Source organism: Petaurus breviceps, unplaced genomic scaffold (genome assembly GCF_028583685.1).
Source record: "Petaurus breviceps papuanus isolate PSGF00001 unplaced genomic scaffold, PetGlider_PUasm1.0 90822, whole genome shotgun sequence".
Lineage (NCBI taxonomy): Eukaryota > Metazoa > Chordata > Mammalia > Diprotodontia > Petauridae > Petaurus > Petaurus breviceps.
In genome coordinates, this window is record NW_027187351.1 from 15,319,086 (window position 1) to 15,337,121 (window position 18,036).

The 18,036-nt window shown below is 37.7% G+C and overlaps 1 pseudogene; it reads left to right on the forward strand.

The window, feature by feature from the left end:
• Positions 1 to 15,580: 15,580 nt before the first annotated feature.
• Positions 15,581 to 16,442, forward strand: LOC138148084 (mitochondrial fission regulator 1-like pseudogene; annotated as a pseudogene).
• The last annotated feature ends 1,594 nt before the right edge of the window (positions 16,443 to 18,036 follow it).

Sequence of the window (18,036 nt, forward strand, 5' to 3'; positions counted from 1 at the left end):
TGAAATGTCTAAAACGATTCATGATATTGGATTGGAGCTTAAGACAGCAGCTATGACTGTAGATTTGGGAGACATCTTTATAGAGATGATATTTAAAATCATAGGAGTGAGATCACCAAGTGACAGAGTGTAGAGGAAAAGAAAAAGAGAAGCCCACAACAATGCTTTCCGGTACACTCAAAGTTATTGTACTAAGATGGATGATAAACCAGTGAAAAAAAGGATCAGACAGGCAGAAGGAAAACTAGGAGTGTCATGAAAACCTAGAGGGGTGATAGTATCTAGGAGACCATGGTCAACAACTTCCAGTACTACAGAGAGGTCAAGAAGGTTAAGTACTGACAAAGGCCCATAGAATTGCACTGAAGAGAGCACTGAGAACTTTGGAGAGAGTAGTTTCAGTTAAGTGATAAGGTTAGAAGTCACACTGATGACTGTTAAAGAGAGTGACAAAAGAGAAAGAGGAGATACTAAAAAGTTAGGCTGAGAAAGGAGGAAGCACAGCTAGCAGTGAGAGTGAGATCTAGGGTTTTTAAGGATCAGGGAGACTTGATCACATTTGTAGGAAGCTAGGAATAAACCAGTAGACAGGGAAAGACTAAAAATGAGAGGAATCAAGGGAGAGAAGGAGAGAAAGAAGGAGGGAGAGAAAGGTTTTTTAGTAGGGGCAATCTATTGAAAAAAAAGATGGGAAGGGATAGTATCAATTTTTCTGATAGCTATAAAATAGTTTCAATTGTTAAACTTCATTTTCAGATAATCAGATTCCAAAATATGTTAAAACAGTATTAAGCTATATTTTTGCTGGGTTTTTTCTGAAGGTAATATTTAGTATCTTATTCTAAAGTACAACTTCAATGCTTCGCCATGATATGAAGGAAACTCTGGAGTCACAAAGAAGAAAAGTATGATGGTTTCACCAAGCTGTCAGAACTTCAAGTGTAGAACTGACAATTAGCTATAGAGTATACCATGTATATTACAGAATTAGACTGTAAATGCTTGTTGACTGACTGATTGGGGAATTGGTGTTGGGTGGATATGGAAGGAAGGACTTCTACTGAAAAATAATGAAGGCCACGTATAGCATACAGAGATTACAATGAGAATTACTATGGTGTAGTAGGTAGAGTAATGAACCTAAAGTCATGAAGATCTGGGTACAAACCCCTGTCTCAGATTCCCACTAAGTTTAAACTCATAGGAGTGAGATCACCAAGTGACAGAGTGTAGAGGAAAAGAAAAAGAGAAGAAAGCCTAAGTGAGACCCTAAGCAAATCACTGATCTATGTCTTAATTTCCTTATCTGTAAAATGAAGGGGTTGAACTTAAGATTCTATGGTCTCTTCCAGCTCAAAATCTATGATTCTATGATGTTATGCAATCTACAACAGGGAAGGAATACTCACATGAATGAAATCACAAATAAATTTCTCCTAAACTATTTTCTAAATGATGAATACTGCGTAAGATCTTACACATGTGAAATCACAACTATGTTTGTATTATGAGCTACCATTGATAGAGTACATCTTGTCCTGTGTGTGCTGGCCTTGTCTAACTAACAAGTAAGAATCTCTGCTAGATGATCTGGAAAATATCTCAACAAATAGTGCTCTAATCTGAAGCTTTTTTTAATCAAATATAAGAACCATAGCCAATCTATTTTCATTTTTATAGCATCAACTGATTGGGCTGCATCCTTTTAAAAATTCCTTTGTTTCAAATAAATCATACCTGTTAGTAACAATTAAGCCCTTTGGCCAACACTTCCCAAATGGACATGATGAATAGCATGAAGGTAATTGCAAGCTTTGTGGTTCATTTGTTTTCTTTACAATGCTGTTCATATTCAATGTTCTTGCATTCCAACCACCTCATAGGACTAATAAATTAAATCAATGTGCCTTCATGGGAGTAGTTTTACTGCTGGAAATGTTTAAGGGGAAGAAAAGGAAATATAAAAAAAATCACAAAGCTTTATAGCAACTGGAAGACCTCAGAGAAATGTTGCCTTTGTTCAGTTAAAATGAGGAAATATTTCAGTTACAGTGAACAAGATGTGACCACTTGTAAATGGCTATTTCGGGGACAGGTGGTAGGACTTCATAATCACCTGCTGCCACAAAAAGAGAATAAGTGCAGTTTTGAGAGTACAACTGTGTAACAGACCCTGTTATCAAACATAATTATATCACTGTCAATTAGAATCACAGAATATTAGACACGAACGAGATGTTGGAGATCATCTAGGCCAACCACTTCACTTTATAGATCAGAGAACGCTTCACTTTATAGGTCAGAGAACTGAGATCTAGTATGAGTATTTAATACGACAAAGGTTCTACAAATGGTTAACAACAGAACCAAGTTCAGCACTCAGGTTTCTTGACTCCTAGAAGTACTCTTTGCACCACACCATACCACCTCCAAATTAAGGAGACAAGTTTTAACAGAGTTTTAACAAAGACCATGAAAGGCACACCAAAATTGAAAATCTTGTATTCTTACCAATATGACTGGTGTTGGGGTCAAATTCAAGATCTGGTTTACTACCACTTGTCCGGGGGGGTGTTGTTTTTATTTCAGTGGGCTGCTCCTCTGGGCCACCTGTTTGCTGTTCCTCAGATTCCACAGAAATGGGTCTTAGGGTTGGCTTGTTTGGCATTCCTGTTATATCTTTATGTACATGGTTTAGCTTTGGCTCTTCTCTATGAAGAGGGCAAAATGTCTTGAATGTCTGCCATTGTTTTGGCTTTGTCATTGCTTGCTTGCAAGATTTGGGCAGGAATATTCGGGAAGATAGTGTGTCCCTTGGCTTGCTTCCATTTCTATTTAGACTAACACCCAGTGAACACTCTGGAAGTAGGGTTTCAAGCTCCTGCAGACTTGATCTGGGCATTCCAAGGCACAAAGCAAATGCTTGTTTTACACTTTTATCATGACTTCCCAAATGCTCAGTTGCTGTTTCTGTCTCCATTCTCTGAGAAGCATCCTCGTTGTCAGCTCTGACTCCCTCAGGCTCATCTTTTCTCACTGTGGCTCCTTCTTTATCCCCTTTGAGACTAGTCTCCATCTGCTTTAGTTGATTGTTTTCATGTATTTCTTTAATACCTCTAGGTTTGCTATTTTTTAGACTTGCTACTTGGGAATAACTTTTATTTCTTTCTTCTTCTGGTTCCTGCTGTTCAGGAGGAATGCAAGCTGTTTTCTGAAGAGGTGGACTAACTTGGGTCTGTAAATGACCACATGCTATTGGGAGATCATAGTTGTCTAAGATATCTTCTGAAAAAGATAAATCCATTTCTCTTAATTCTGATGAGGAAATGGACTTTTTACTAACTTTATTTTCTTATCCTCTTATTTTAGTTATCCAGCTGCCATCAACTTCTTCCTCTTCACCCCTTGCTGCGTCCTGTAATCAACAAACAGAGCCAAGACATTGCATGGAAAATAGACATAGATGTAGAAACACAGTAGAGATTGAAAAGTTAGATTCTAAAATAGCTACTAGTTTTCCTCAAAAATAGTCAATGCAATATCAGGCTATTTTATATATTCATGTCCCTTTTCCTCCCCTTTCTTTGTATTTCTATCACTTAGCACAATGTGGCTTACAATAAATGCTTGATAAATGTTTGATAAATAACTGAATGTTCTTTTCTTTTTTCATGGAAGTTGAGGAAATGATATTAAGAAAATTAAGCCTGGGGCGGCTAGGTGGTGCAGGGAATAGAGCACTGGCCCTGGAGTCTGGAGGACCTGAGTTCAAATTTGGCCTCAGACACTTAACATTTACTAGCTTTGTGACCTTGGGCAAGTCACTTAACCCCAATTGCCCTGCCCTCCCCCCTCCAAAAAAAAAGGCAAAAAGAAAAAAGAAAATTAAGCCTATTTGTTACCTATACATTCATATTTAAACCTTCCACTATAGTTACACTCAGATGCTTCATTGTATTGCAAAGGTGATTCTGCATTCTAATGAGCTTTGAAGATAGAGTATAAGCTCTGACTGAATTTAGTGAGTTGAAAAGGTTTTGAATATGAGTCAAGTAACTAAACTTATATCTGACCACTAAGGACCAGACAAAGTAGCTTCTGCAGTTCGTCACCAAGTCACTTAATGTGATAAATTGTTCAGTCATGGCAACTTTCTAGTTACTAAGTTGTATCCAGGTTGTAATATGATCTGGTAAAATGAGTACCTACACTGACAAAATCACAGATCCCTAAAGTATTAAAAAGTATATTGAAATCATATCAGTATGACTACAATAGCCTTGAAAGTCTGATTGTTTATTGTGACAATTAGATGGCATCTAAAGTCCCTTCAAAATCAACATCTTTGATCCTTTGGAATGCCAATGTTGATTATTATATATAAATTAACTATCAGCTTTTGAATTTATTTGAATTGTGAAAAAGTTGAAGAATGGTTATACAATACTAATGTGGAAATATGTTTAATATGATTGTATGTGTATAACCTATATCAAATGGCTTGTCATCTTAGGATGGGGATAGGAAGAAAAAGGTTTGGAACTCAAAATCTTCTAAAAGTCAATGTTGAAAACTTTCTTTACATGTAATTGAAAAAATATTATAAAAAATTTAAAATTAAAAAAATATTTAAATAATGGTTATAAACGGATGTCCTGATATCAAAGAATTGAACAGAATTTTAGTGGGAAGGGACACAATATCCATCTTCTTCAACCCACACCAGAAAAAGAATCCCTATTACAACATACCTAACAAGTGGTCATCTAACCTCTCCTTTACTTAAAACTTCTAATGAGGAAGAAATTCTACCTCTTAAGGCATCCCATTCCACCTTTGGATAACTCTCATTTTTTAGAAGGTTTTCCTGATATCAAGCCTAAATTTGGTTCATCAATTAATTGCTCCTGATTTTCCTCTGGGACCAAACTGAGAAAGTCTAATCCCTGCTCTATAAGACTGTCCTTTAAATACTGGAAGAAAGCTATCATATTACCTTTGATTCTTGTCTAAGCTAAACATCTTCATTTTACTCAACTATTCCTTAAGAGATCCAAAATACAATTCTTAATGATTTTAGATCTGGCTAGTGATTTCACTGATATAGAGGATTCCTAACGGGAAAATTCACTTTGCCCACAAAAAGCAGGACCTGTTCTGCAATTTATTGTCTTGGAAAATCACCAAGGGTGCTGAGAAGTTATATGCCTTTCATGTGGCCCAGGGTTACACATCCAGCATATGACAGAGGTAGGATCTGAATTGATTCCAAGGCTGGCTCTTTATCCAGTACACAACACTGTCTCTTATACCAAGCTTTCAAAAATATAGAAAATGAGAATAATGAGAATAAAGTAGCACTTTCAAGTTTACAAACTACTTTATACACATGCTTGGAAGAACTCTTCAAAATAGATACTATTAAGAACAGACACTACCTCATTCTAGTTTGACAAATGGAGAGACTGAGGCTCAGAGTTTAAATGACTTGCCTAATGTTACACAACTAGTCTTTGAGATGATTCAAACTTAGGTCTTCCTAACCCCAGTTATAGCACTCCTATCCTCTACATAACACTCTTCTAACATGGTGGCTTGTACATAGGGATGGGCAAGGGGAGGGACTCCCTCTTATTTCCTTGTTAACATATCTCTGTATTTGCCTTCTCCTCTTTCAAATAACACCTAGTCTTTCGACAAGTTCATGATTAACTGTAAAACTAGGATGGGTAGCTGACTTGTGATTTCATTTGCATGGGGAACTCCCAAATAAGGAAAAGAAACACCTTCTACCAACTCAAGTCTGTGAATTCTCTGTAATTTGGAAAATTGTGTAAATTTACCTAGGGCACTGAGATGCTAAGTGACTTGCTCAGGGAACACAGCCAATATATGTCAGTCTTGAATTCATACCTTTATTAATGATGTTTGTCATTCTTTTAAGAATTTCTTTTGTTTGAAAATTGAACTCTTTATTTTTGAGGGCTTATGCTTAGAGCAATATAGTACTTCAATAAGATGGAATAAAAGGGCTCTTGTTGAAGAAAGAGAAAAGGGTTGTTTTTTTCGGTTACTTTTTTTAAATTTTAAATTCATTTATCAAATATTCATTCAACAAATTAAATTCTACATAAGTCATCAGAGGTTACATAAAATGAGTCAATGTATACATTTGCTTGAAGAGAAACAACACCCCCAGTCCCACCTTCCATTGTCCAATAAGTCCTTGCAGTTGGAGTTTTATTAATATGGCACTGGAGGGATATCTTGGCCATAAATCCTATTACAAGGTTGGATTTGTAAGGAGGGATTTATTTCAGTCCTCCAAGCTATTTTATTTTCTTATCCTATGGTGATTAGCCATCGGACATTTAGGCACTTTTTGTGACAATCTCTCTGCTAGCTGAAACAGCAGCATATCTGTCTTTTATGTAGGACACTGTTCTCTTTAGTGCCATGTATTGAGTTCACCTTAACCTTTCGTTTACATTTAGTCACATCATGAAGGAATCAGATACAGTTCAGTGGAAGGAACAGCCACAGGAGGGAAAAAAGAAACACATACATGCCTTGAAGGACTGAAGAAGTTCATTTAAATCATGTCTCAACCTTCAGTATGGCTACAACATTTGGAGTTTCGTCCTTTTGATATTGTTTTTGAGTGCTAGACAAACTATGCTGCATGAAATGATTTAGTGGTGTAGTGTATAAAGCTCTGGGGTTAGTCAAGAAGACTGAAGGTTAAATCCTACCTCAGAAATGTATTAGATATGTGACTCTAGGCAAGTCAATCAGCCTCAGTTTCCTTATCTGTAAAATGAGCATATTGGACTCAATGGTCACTTTCAACTCCAAACTTCTGATCCAATGATTCTACAAGGAAACAGCCAGAAGCAGAAAAAAATGCACTTTACTAACTCCAGGTTCCAGCAATATATCCTTTGTACCACCTGGCTGCCTCAAGTGATAACTCCAGCTGTATGATTTAACCTTTTCTTGTTTACCTTGACTTTTATTTTGCCTTACCATGATGCTACAATGCTTCATTCACAATTCATTTTGGCTGGTTGGTGGAGATTCAGAGGAATGAACAGGGAGATATACAAGCAGTAGATATAACCAAGAATGCTTCCAGGAACTTAAGTTTGGGTTGGAGTGCTAAAATTAGTCACTTAAATAATTAATGTCTTCTTCCTGCAATTCAATATTCTATTCTATGAAGATCTTTTTCAATATAATTCTGTCATCTAGTATGTTAGCTATGCCTCTTTGTTTTGTGTTATCTAAAATAATACTTGTGGGGTATGCTGAAGTGGGGAATCTTTAAAGTATGGGTCAGCTATGATACAGTGGATAATAGTGATAGGCCTGGAGTCAGGAAGACCTGAATTCAAGCCTAGTCTAAAATAGTTACTTGCTGTGTGACCCTGGGCAAGTCACTTGAACTCTGTTTGCCTCAGTTTCCTTAATTCTAAAATGAGAATAATAATAGCACCTACTTCCCAGGGTTGTTGTGAGGATTAAATGATATAATTATGATTTTAAGTACTTAGCCCAGTACCTGGCACATAGTCATATGTTAGCTATCATTATTATTATTAAGTATAGGCATGGCCTCTAAGGTCCTTTCCAGTTTTAATATTCTGGTCTTGGTTTTCTCAGGAAATCTGAAGGTAAGATAATATATTTAGAATGAAGATAAGAGTAGGACTGAATACAGGAGGCATAGGATAGGTTTTAAGCAGCTGATATGTGAACTGTGAAAGGGAGTCAACTCAAAAGAATTACTGGATATCAGGAAAGGATTGCTGGACATCAATGATATTATATATTTAACAACAGAGTGAGTCCTGCAGCAGACTTGACCTGACTAAGCGCAAGAGAGTTCATCCTTATTTACTCAGCTGGTTCCTAGGACTATTGACCATTGCCTTGACTATTAGACAAGACTCAAGACTGAACATACTGCTCTGAACATATACATGTAACTCTCCCTTTTTCAACTTTATTTTAGGGACTAATAAGAAAGTCAATAATAATTTGGTAATTAAAAAGGAGATGACAATCAATGGCCCTATAGGTTTACCATACTTCATAGTTATAGGCTGCCTAGGTAAAAATTCCCTTCTGTAGCCTTAACTCCCTGTACATGCATATCTTTCCATATCAGCTCCATCCCCTCCTTTGTCTCTATCCCACTCTTTCCTACTATTCCATTGTGCCCTCTACAAATCCTATATCTTAGCCCTGTTACTTCCCCTTAAAATCACCTTGTGTATATTTTGCATTTATTTATGTCACATGTTGTCTCCACCACTCTAGAATGAAATGCCCTTCAAAATAAAGTGCTGCAAGTAAACTGGGAGAAAAAAGTATATTACCTTTCCTTTCCTTTTGTTTTGTCTTTGAATCCTTAGCACAATGGCTTGCATATAATAGGTAAATACTAAGCAAATATTTGTTGAATTGCCTCCTGGTTATTAAACTAAGCAAGATAACATATGTTTATAGTGAAACCAATTATTAGAGCTTCATTACATTCTCCAGCAGCCAAGGAGGGGAAGTTGGAACAGCAGACAGTTGTATTCATCTCAGGTTGGGGATTGGCAAGAAGGAGACAGTTTAAGATCAGTCAACCAAAGAATTAGAGGCTACTCACAAAATGTTATGGAAATGGTCAACCACAGGGTTCTGGGATGTCTAGGTAATCAGATCTAGCCATAAATAGGGTGATAGTTTGAGAGATATGAAGGGATCAAAGAACAGAAATAAAGATATAGGAGCAAATGGCAGGAGCAATAGAGGTAGAAAGGCTTATGAGTTTGTCAAAGGGGCTATCACAGTTGGAGATCTAAAAGGCAAGTTAAATAAAATATCAGAATTTAATTAATGTGAAAGCCATAGAATATCTTAAAATTCAACAGTAATATGTTAGTTCTCATTTCTTGTGACAAGCATCTCTACCCCCAGAGACATATTCAGTTCTTTAGAATCATTTTGGATCAATTCCATTAGATGATTCCCTTGTCTCACAATAGAAACTAAGTTCCCAAAGAAAGACTTCCTCAAGAAATTTTCATAATTCATGAATTTTTTTCTTATTACATCTTTTCAAAATCTACTTATACTGCTTGCATACGTGTGCCTTCTTTATCCTTATCTCATTTACTCTATCAAATTACATACAAATGGCTTCCACTAAAGGAGTTCACTCAAGCATAAAATTTGAACCTAGCTTAAGTCGATTTAATTTTCTGTAGTATAGTGGGTAATGTTATTTAGATCTGAAATATCACTGACTATTCATTTTCATGTTCATTTTCTCTAATAGCTGAGTTTTTAAGAACAAGACCAAAAAAAACCTCCAAACTCCAACCATTTCTTTGACCACTTGAATACATATTACAAGAGGTCAAGGCTACAGCCCAGCTAGGATTGTTAGATTCATTTCCCCAAGCTTTCTTGGCATTATTAAAGATGTTGGTGCCTAAGCAAGAAAGTAAACCAAAAATTCATATCAATTCTAATCTCTGATAGGAATTCTGGGAGAAAATGGAATTAATGTTTACCAAATTTGGAAGAACAAATCATTAAAGAAAGAAATATGACTTTGAATTTCTTTAAAGGATACTCTAAAAGAAAAAGGGAAAAAAAAACCCAAAATGATATCAAACTATTCATTGAATAGTTGTTCAAAAGAACAAGTCATAATAAAAAATTACCTTTTACAAATTCCCCTGCAGAAATTTCTAATATAAAAGTGAATTGCTTTAAAACTGATTAAGGAAACATACCTCCCTCTTCTCAGTAGAGAGGTGGGGGACTCCAGTTGTGTACTAAGGTATACACTGACAGATATGGTTTCTGTTATCAGGTGATTTTCCTTGAATGTTTTTTTTTTCCTTTGTAATGAGGAAGACTTCAATTTGGAGGAGGGAGGAAGGAAAGAAATGCTTAATATAAAATTACTGTGGCATAAAAACAAAAGGCAACAAACTTTTTAATGAACTTTAATTTTGGAATTATTTGGAAGATAGAAACTAATTTGTAACACTGATTTCATGTGTGTTTTCTTATATCTTATGCATATGGAACATAGAATTTATTTATAAGACTGAGTTGCTATCAGTCCCTATGATGAAACCTCAACTGATGCACCACCTTCACACAATTTAACATTTTAGAGAGCTACCCAGGGCACTAAGACATTAAATGATTTGCCTAGGGTCACATGGCCAGTATGTGTCAGTCATTGAACTTAATCCCATTCTTCCTGACTTCCTCACTCTCTAGCCTCTACAGCATGCTACCTCTCATAAATTATTAATCCAGAACAAATGAAATTAACTTCCATCTCATTTTCACTTATGTGAATTGTTTCAAAGGCTGGAGCACTCTAAGACACGGTACCATCAATAAATCAATATGATAAATATGAATATGATAAAACTCCTGTGCATCACTACCATTTAACTAATGATCAAGTTAAGCTTGATGCCAAATGATGTGAACTGCTATAACAGTTCTTAAGCTTTCTTCTGATGGATTTTGAATGACATGCTTTCTCAAAGTGGCATATCCTTATCATTTTCCTCACAATCAACAACAAGCAATTACCAGATAATAGGCAGTGTACTAAGATCTGGAAATAAAAAAGTTTTCAAGGAACTCACAACCTGTGAAAATTCTCCACTCAGCTGTTAAATTGATCTTCATACTCTTATCCAGTAGCACTGGCTTCCTTGCTATTCTTCAAACAACACTCCATCTCCCAACTCTGAGATAATATTTGTAAAATTCTTAGCACAGTGTCTGGCACATGGTAGGTACTTGGGTGTTTCCTTCCTTCTTTTTTTCTTTTCTTCCTCTCTGTTTTCTTTCTTGTTTCCTCTCTTCTTCTAGACTCCATTTGCAGCCTTATCACATATTATCCTCTATACACTTTGCTGTTGTCCAGTTGTTCCCAGTAATATCTGACTCTTTGTAACCCCATGTGGGGTTTTCTTGGAAAGATACTGGAGTAGTTTGTCATTTTTTTCTCCAATTCATTTTACAGATGAGGAAACTGAGGTGAGCAGGGTTAGGGGACTTGAACCCAGAATCACACAGTTAGTAAGTGTTTGAGGCCAGATTTGAACTCAAAGATGAGTCTTCCTGACTCCAGGCCTAGTACTCTATCCATTTTGCCACCCAGCTGCATACTTTAGGTTTTAACAAAACTATACTATACTTCACCCCCATTCTGCTTCAGCCCTCTCCTATCCCCACATCTTTGCTCATTCTGTCCCCACATCTGGAATAACTGACAATCTTCATCTGTTGAAGTCTCTCCCACTTGGGTGTCACCTCTGCAGAAACCCCTTCCCTCACCACCATCCTTGTCAGTGAAAGTTTTCTTTTCTCCTGCTTCCTCATACTTCTCATGACACTTTAAGCCCGTTCTTTTGTCCTTATCAGATTCTCCTTGTATCATAGCTTTTTGTGTATCTATCTTCAATATATAAAGATTATATTATAATATATTATAAAACCTTATACCAACAATAGATTATAAAAACCATAGGATTCAGAACATGAAGGGACTTTAGAGATCATGTAAGGCCTATGTTTCACTCTTTGAGGAAACCAAGGGAATTTGTGACTTTCTTAAATCATTCAGGTGGTAATGGAGTTGGCCTTTCAAAATCAAGTGATTTGACTCCAAATCCAATGCTCTTACTGCTTATTAGCTCCTTGAGTGCTGAGCCTTTGTCCTAACTGCTTTTATGTTCCTGGTACCTAGAATGGTAGTTGGTCCTTAATACATATTTATAGCAGTGAATACAATCGAATTATTAGAAAAGGATTTGCTTAAGTTATCACATAGAAACCATATTTAATCACTGATAGTATGAGGGAATCAATAGCAGTGCTAAAGTCGGCTTTGACAGTTTCCTACCCTTATTGCTAAAAATGGGTGTTACATTGGATATTGGTAAATTGACTATGTGCTATGGTCCATAGGGTCACAAAGAGTTGGATGCAACTGAATGACTGAACAACAACAAAAATTGACCTGGAATAAGCAAGACCTTCATGTGATTACTCAAAAGCTATACAAACACTTGGGACTAAAATCATTAAAAAAAGAACACTCAAAAAGAGTAAATACCCTCAATGATAGCACTCTGTGGCACACATATGTTTTCTCTGATTAAATTGCTTACTCTGAGGGAGAGTAATTGATCATAGACTTAAAGCTAGAAGGAACCTTGTAATCTGTCTGCAATGAGGAAGGAGAGGTCCAAATGGGTAAAATGACTTGCCCGAGGCCATATGGTTACAAAATGACATTGGTGGTATTTGAACCAAAGTCCTCTGACTCTAAAAAATAATAATAACCAGCATTTATACAATGCTTTAAGGCTTATGAAGTGCTTTACATATGGAAAGTAGTTACTATTATAATCCCCTTTTGACAGATGAAAAAACTGAGTCTTAGAGAAGTTAAGTGACTTGCCCAAGATCACAGATAATAAGTGTCTGAGGCTGGATTTGAATTTATATATTCTTGACTCCAGGACCAATATTATATTGACTACACCACTTAGCTAAAATCCAGTGGCTAGAAAGAACTTTATAAAAGCTAGCTTACAAAGCAAAATTATACAGATAAATTACAGATAAGAGTAGGTGGAGATAAGAAAAACAAGGCTGCACAGTATCAACTTCATTATATAATTTTATACACATATTTATAATTCATAGACTATAGAGATTATATCATATTTTTATATAATTATATGAAACAGTATGAGAAACTGCATTGACTAATTCCTTAACATTACAATAGGAGAGCAAAGACATATGACCCAAACAGACCTGGTAGAATTTGGGCACTCTTCATCTAATTTCTAAAACAGTAAAGGACGTTAGTTAAGGACTCACAATCTAAATTTATATCACTGATATAGATTTTAAATTTGTCCCTATTAAGCTTCCACTGTTATATCTATTAGAGGATCTTTGAGTGGAAAAAAAGTGATACTTTGGAGCTCTGCAGACCTAGACAGACTATATAAAAGACATTATTGAATATTTAGAGTAAAGGATCATTGCTTTTGTGGAATTACTTCAATTTTACAAGACAGTGATTTTAAGGTGAACTATAGCTTGCCAACCAAGCTTAAAAACAACATAAAACAAAATAGTTAAATGAAAATCACTTTCCCCATTATTTTAGCCCAGGCATTCTATATCTATGCAACATCAAATATATTTGTTTTCAACATCTGATTCAAGGTATTGATGATGTTCCCAACCAATACAGACACACAGAGCATCATATTCAGTAACAATGAAATTATTTTAATGACTTTAACTTATGTTTGTCATTCTCAATTACTCAGGCACCATATATTTTGTTCAAATGTTTTCTAATTTCCATAAAGCTTAATAGTCAATATCATATTTAATTTGAAACCACAAAGTCTACAAAGTGACTTATAATTCTTGATGGAAAAAGTAATACTTGGCCTCAAAATTATTTTTACAGACTTTATGTCCAATAAGATACTTGAAAAAAGATGAGAGGGGTTTCCAGAACTAGGCTTGCTAAACTCCTACTCAGGGTTCATAGAGTGATTCTCTAATTTTATAATCTAAAGCCCTCACCAGTATACTCTCCTCAAAGATATGAACTGTGATTCATTTAGTTGGTAAATCTTCAGTAGCTTTTAGAAAGGGATATCCATTAAGGAATATTGAACAACTGGAATATGATCAAATTGGAAGAATTGGATAATTGGGATAAAATCCCCCCCCTAAAAAATCTATAATACACTGAGTTCAAGGGAAATTGAGCTCAAACTTCATGTAGTATGGGGCAGCTAGGTGGTTCAGTGAATTCACCACTGGTCCTCAAGTCAGGAAAACCGGAGTTCAAATCCAGACTCCCACACTTACTAGCTGTGTGACACTGGGCAAGTCACTTAACCCCAACTGCCTATTTAAAAAAAAAAGCTTCAGATAGACACTGATGGGAAGATAAATAAATCCAAGACCAAAGAGGGGAGGGAAAAGGCTCAAAGCCAAAATCAAGGCTTCTCCTCCCCCAAGTGGTTCCTTCTCAGAGAGTTCATCTAGGAAGTTATTATTGGCCAAATTTCTAAAATGAATCCCTTTTCAATTTGCTTAATAATTTATAAATATTCCCTGGGCCATCGGAACCCAAGTTTCCTGGGCCTATCTGAAAAGTTATTCCAGTTCAAAGACCTTTTAGCATATAATGTAAAGCTTATTGATTGAGACATGTTCTCACCTAGTTAAGGTATCAAGGCTAAAATTGGGTGGGGTAGTTTTGAGCCACATTTTAATGTAGTTTTGCCAGGCAAATGAGGACCTAAAGTATCATGGGAGGTTGAAGGAAGGCAAATAAGCACAGGAACTTTAGAACCTTGGGACCCAGCAGCAATCAGATTACAAATAACTAGATGTGACTACCCTAAACTGAGTATAACAAGCAGTTGGAGCCTTGTCTGACTAAGTGGCAATTAGGAATTGCCAGGATAGAGTAATGGGCCCGAATTTAGGAAGACTCATCTTCCTGAGTTCAAATATGGCGTTAGACACTTACTAGCTGTATGACCCTGGAGAAGTCACTTTAACTTTCTGTCTCAATTTCCTCCTCGGTAAAATGAATTGGAAAAGGAAATGGCAAATCACTCCAGTTTCCTCACCAAGAAAACCTTAAATGGGGGTCACAAAGAGTTGGGTATAACTAAAAAATGACTGACTCACTGACCCATTTAAGGAATGACTTGCCTGAACAGACTTTACTACCAAACTATGGTGGTCTCCACTTTCTCTCCTTCCATTGCTTGTTGAACTGGCATCACTTAACCTAAGGAGCTTTCTGTCCCCTTTAAATCTTGTTTATGTACTTTGTATCCTTTCGTAAATAATTTTTCCAGATAAAGATCCTGATGTTCTGGAGCTCTCTCATTCTCTGTATCTATTCTATGTTTCTCTCTTATCTGATTTTGTCTGTCTCTGTTTCTGTCTTTTCTCTGACTCTCTCTGTCTACTTCTGTCTGCCTCTCCCTTTCCCTGACTTTCTCCCTCTCCCCCTCCCTCTTTCTCACTGCCACCCCAGAAAGGAAGGCATCACCAGGAACTCATAAATGTAAGATAATGAAAATAGTTTGACATCTTACCCCACTAAAATTGATGATGACATATTTTCTTCCTTATTTTTTTAATCCCTCTCTCTTTTATTCCCAGTATGTAGCACAATATCTGACACATAGATGCTTAATCAATATTTTTTGGTCAAATAATTGATACAAGGTGTCAAGTCCCGTTGTTTCTATCTTCGAAACACCTCTTGGGGCCCTGACCTGGGATAGAACAGCACAATGCGCAGGGGTGAAGAGCCACTTCCGCGGGAGGGTGGTGAGCAGAAGGGGAAGTGAGCCACTGGTGGGGGGAGGGACTTCCGGGCAACTCTGGGAGGGGACCTGTGAGTTAGAGACCTGCTGTTCTCAAAGATGGCCTAACATGAGGAAGCCCTGCCAGGTGGGAGCACGCTGTGATACCGGAGATGGAAACAGATGCTACTGCTGACAGAACAAACCACATGGAAATGCTGGAAGTGTAGTGCGAAGTATTGGGACCAACCTGCCCTAGAAACCACGCCCTCTGGTGTCCTTTCTGACACCGCCCAACATCTCTGACCTGTATGACAGCGGTGAGCCCCTGGCCGGCCTTTGGCTGATATTGCCTGGACAGCAGCAGATGAAGAGGAAACCCATGCTCCAGACAGGAGTGACACCCGGCCCTGGGGGCATAAGTGAAGCCCAGCCCACTGGGCTCATGCAGCACAAGGCTTCTGTGGCCACCCTTGGAGGGCCAGAGAAGAAGCTCCTGGACTTGAAGAAGCCAGGCCTACCAGCCCTGAGCTGAACCACTGAACTACAAGATGAGACAAGACACCTGCGGCAGCCAGATTGCCAAAATGGTTGCTGCAGATACAGCTTTGCCTTCATTAATGCCAGATTTCTTATCTTCGGGAAGTTCAAATGTCTCTTCTCCTTTACCTTGTTTTGGATCCTCATTCCATTCTATAACTCCCTTTGTCATTAGTGACATCATGGGGGAGGCCGAGTTAGAAGGCCCTGAGCTTGCATCAGCCCCCGTGCTACGTTCTGCCAGCTCTGAGTGTTGTGAAACTTGACTTCCCAGCTGCCTGCAGCTTAGCCCAAGACAAAGACTACATGTCTCTCTCAAAGGCTAGCAGCTTTGCAGACCTGATCGGCATCCTGAAGGATATTCTCCGGATGAAGAAGAGCCAAGACCTGATTCAGAGATTGCTGAAGAAAGAAGACCCTGCTGTCCTCATTTCAGAGGTGTGGAGGAGAAAGTTTGCTTTGAAGGAAGAGGATATCAGCATGAAAGGAATCTGATGACCCTTTGTATGGGGCCCTATATATAGCCCTTTCTCTATAGACAGTCTCAACACATACTTCTGCCTTGCAGTTAGAAATGTCCTTCCACAATGGAAAACACTGCAAGCTGGAAATGGGGAAAAGAAAGAAAAATTAAACTTCCCCACACTTCAAACCTTAGCAAAACTTGTGAGGACAATTGTAAAAATAGTTTTGAGTTGTGAGTTTGTAGGTAATAGGTCGTGTTGCTTTGATTATTTTACATTGAAGAAGATGGGAGTTTTTGTTTTCCTCCTCATGTGAAAATAGGCCCCAGACGGATGACTAGCTTCACTGCACTAGCTACCCCAGCTCCTGGTCTCAACTGGGTACATGCAATATGTACCTCAAACTCAGTTGCTTCTTTGCAGGGGATGAGAGTACTGGGGAGTCCTGAGGTCTTCTCAGTACCAGTCATAGACCAAGCCTTGCGCCTGCCCTCATGTACCAACACCCAGCTGTGCTCAGGCCTCCTACAGGTCCTGTAGCTCCACCTCATGAACAGGCTGCTGCTGGCAGGCCAGGGCTGGTTTTTTTTCTTCTTAAAACACATTTTGTAATACTGTAAAGAAACCAAGCCTTTCCATTACCCCCCCCAGGATCCTTGTGGTCTCCTCATTGCCGTGGCATTGATGTCTTGTTCCACTGCCATTGAGGGATCTCAGCTGTGAAGAGGGGAGGGAGCTGTGCTTCATTTGGGGCCACTTCTTCTCATACCCCGACTTACGTCATGCCAAAGTCCTCACCCCACATACTTAATGCATGACCCAGCCTTCCTTGGGATTTCTTTACTCAGAGTATGTGTACATGTGTGGGGTGTTTGGGTTAAAGCACAACCTGGCATTAAAAGTTTTTGAGTGGTAAAAAAAAACAAAAACCTCTTGTCCCTCTTTTTTCTCTGAAACTGCCATCACTCTGGTGAAGGTCCTCATCACCTCACACCTGAATTATTGCAATATAGCCTACTGGTAGGTCTCAATTCTTTCTGCTTTCCAGTACATGCTCTACTTAACCACCTAATTGATCTTTCTAAAGCACAGATCTAACTGTCACATACCTCACTTCAATAAACTCCAGTGGCTCCCTATTACTGCCAGAAGCAAATATAAAAATTTTTGTTTGATTTTTAAAGCCCTTTATAAGCTTCTACTTTTTTAGTCTTCTTTTACCTTACTGCCATCTATGTATTCCACAGTTCAATGACATCAGTATCTATTACCGTAAAACTGAGCTCCTCACTGTCCTTCACACAAGATATTCCATCTCCTAGCTCTAGGTATTTTCATTGGCTATCCTTCACTCATGGAATGCTGTCGCTCTCCTCATCCTCCTCCTTGTTTCCCTGGCTGATAAAGTCCCACTCTCTACAAGAAGCCTTTCCCAGTTCTCTTTAATCTTAGTTTCCTCTTTCTGATACTGCACTCCAAATTATATATATTTACATATATATGTATACATATATGAATATGTACATATGCACATATGTATATACATACGTATATACATGTATGTATATATATTGTTTATACATAGTTGTTTCCCCACTAGACTGTGAGCTGTTCGAGAGAAAGGA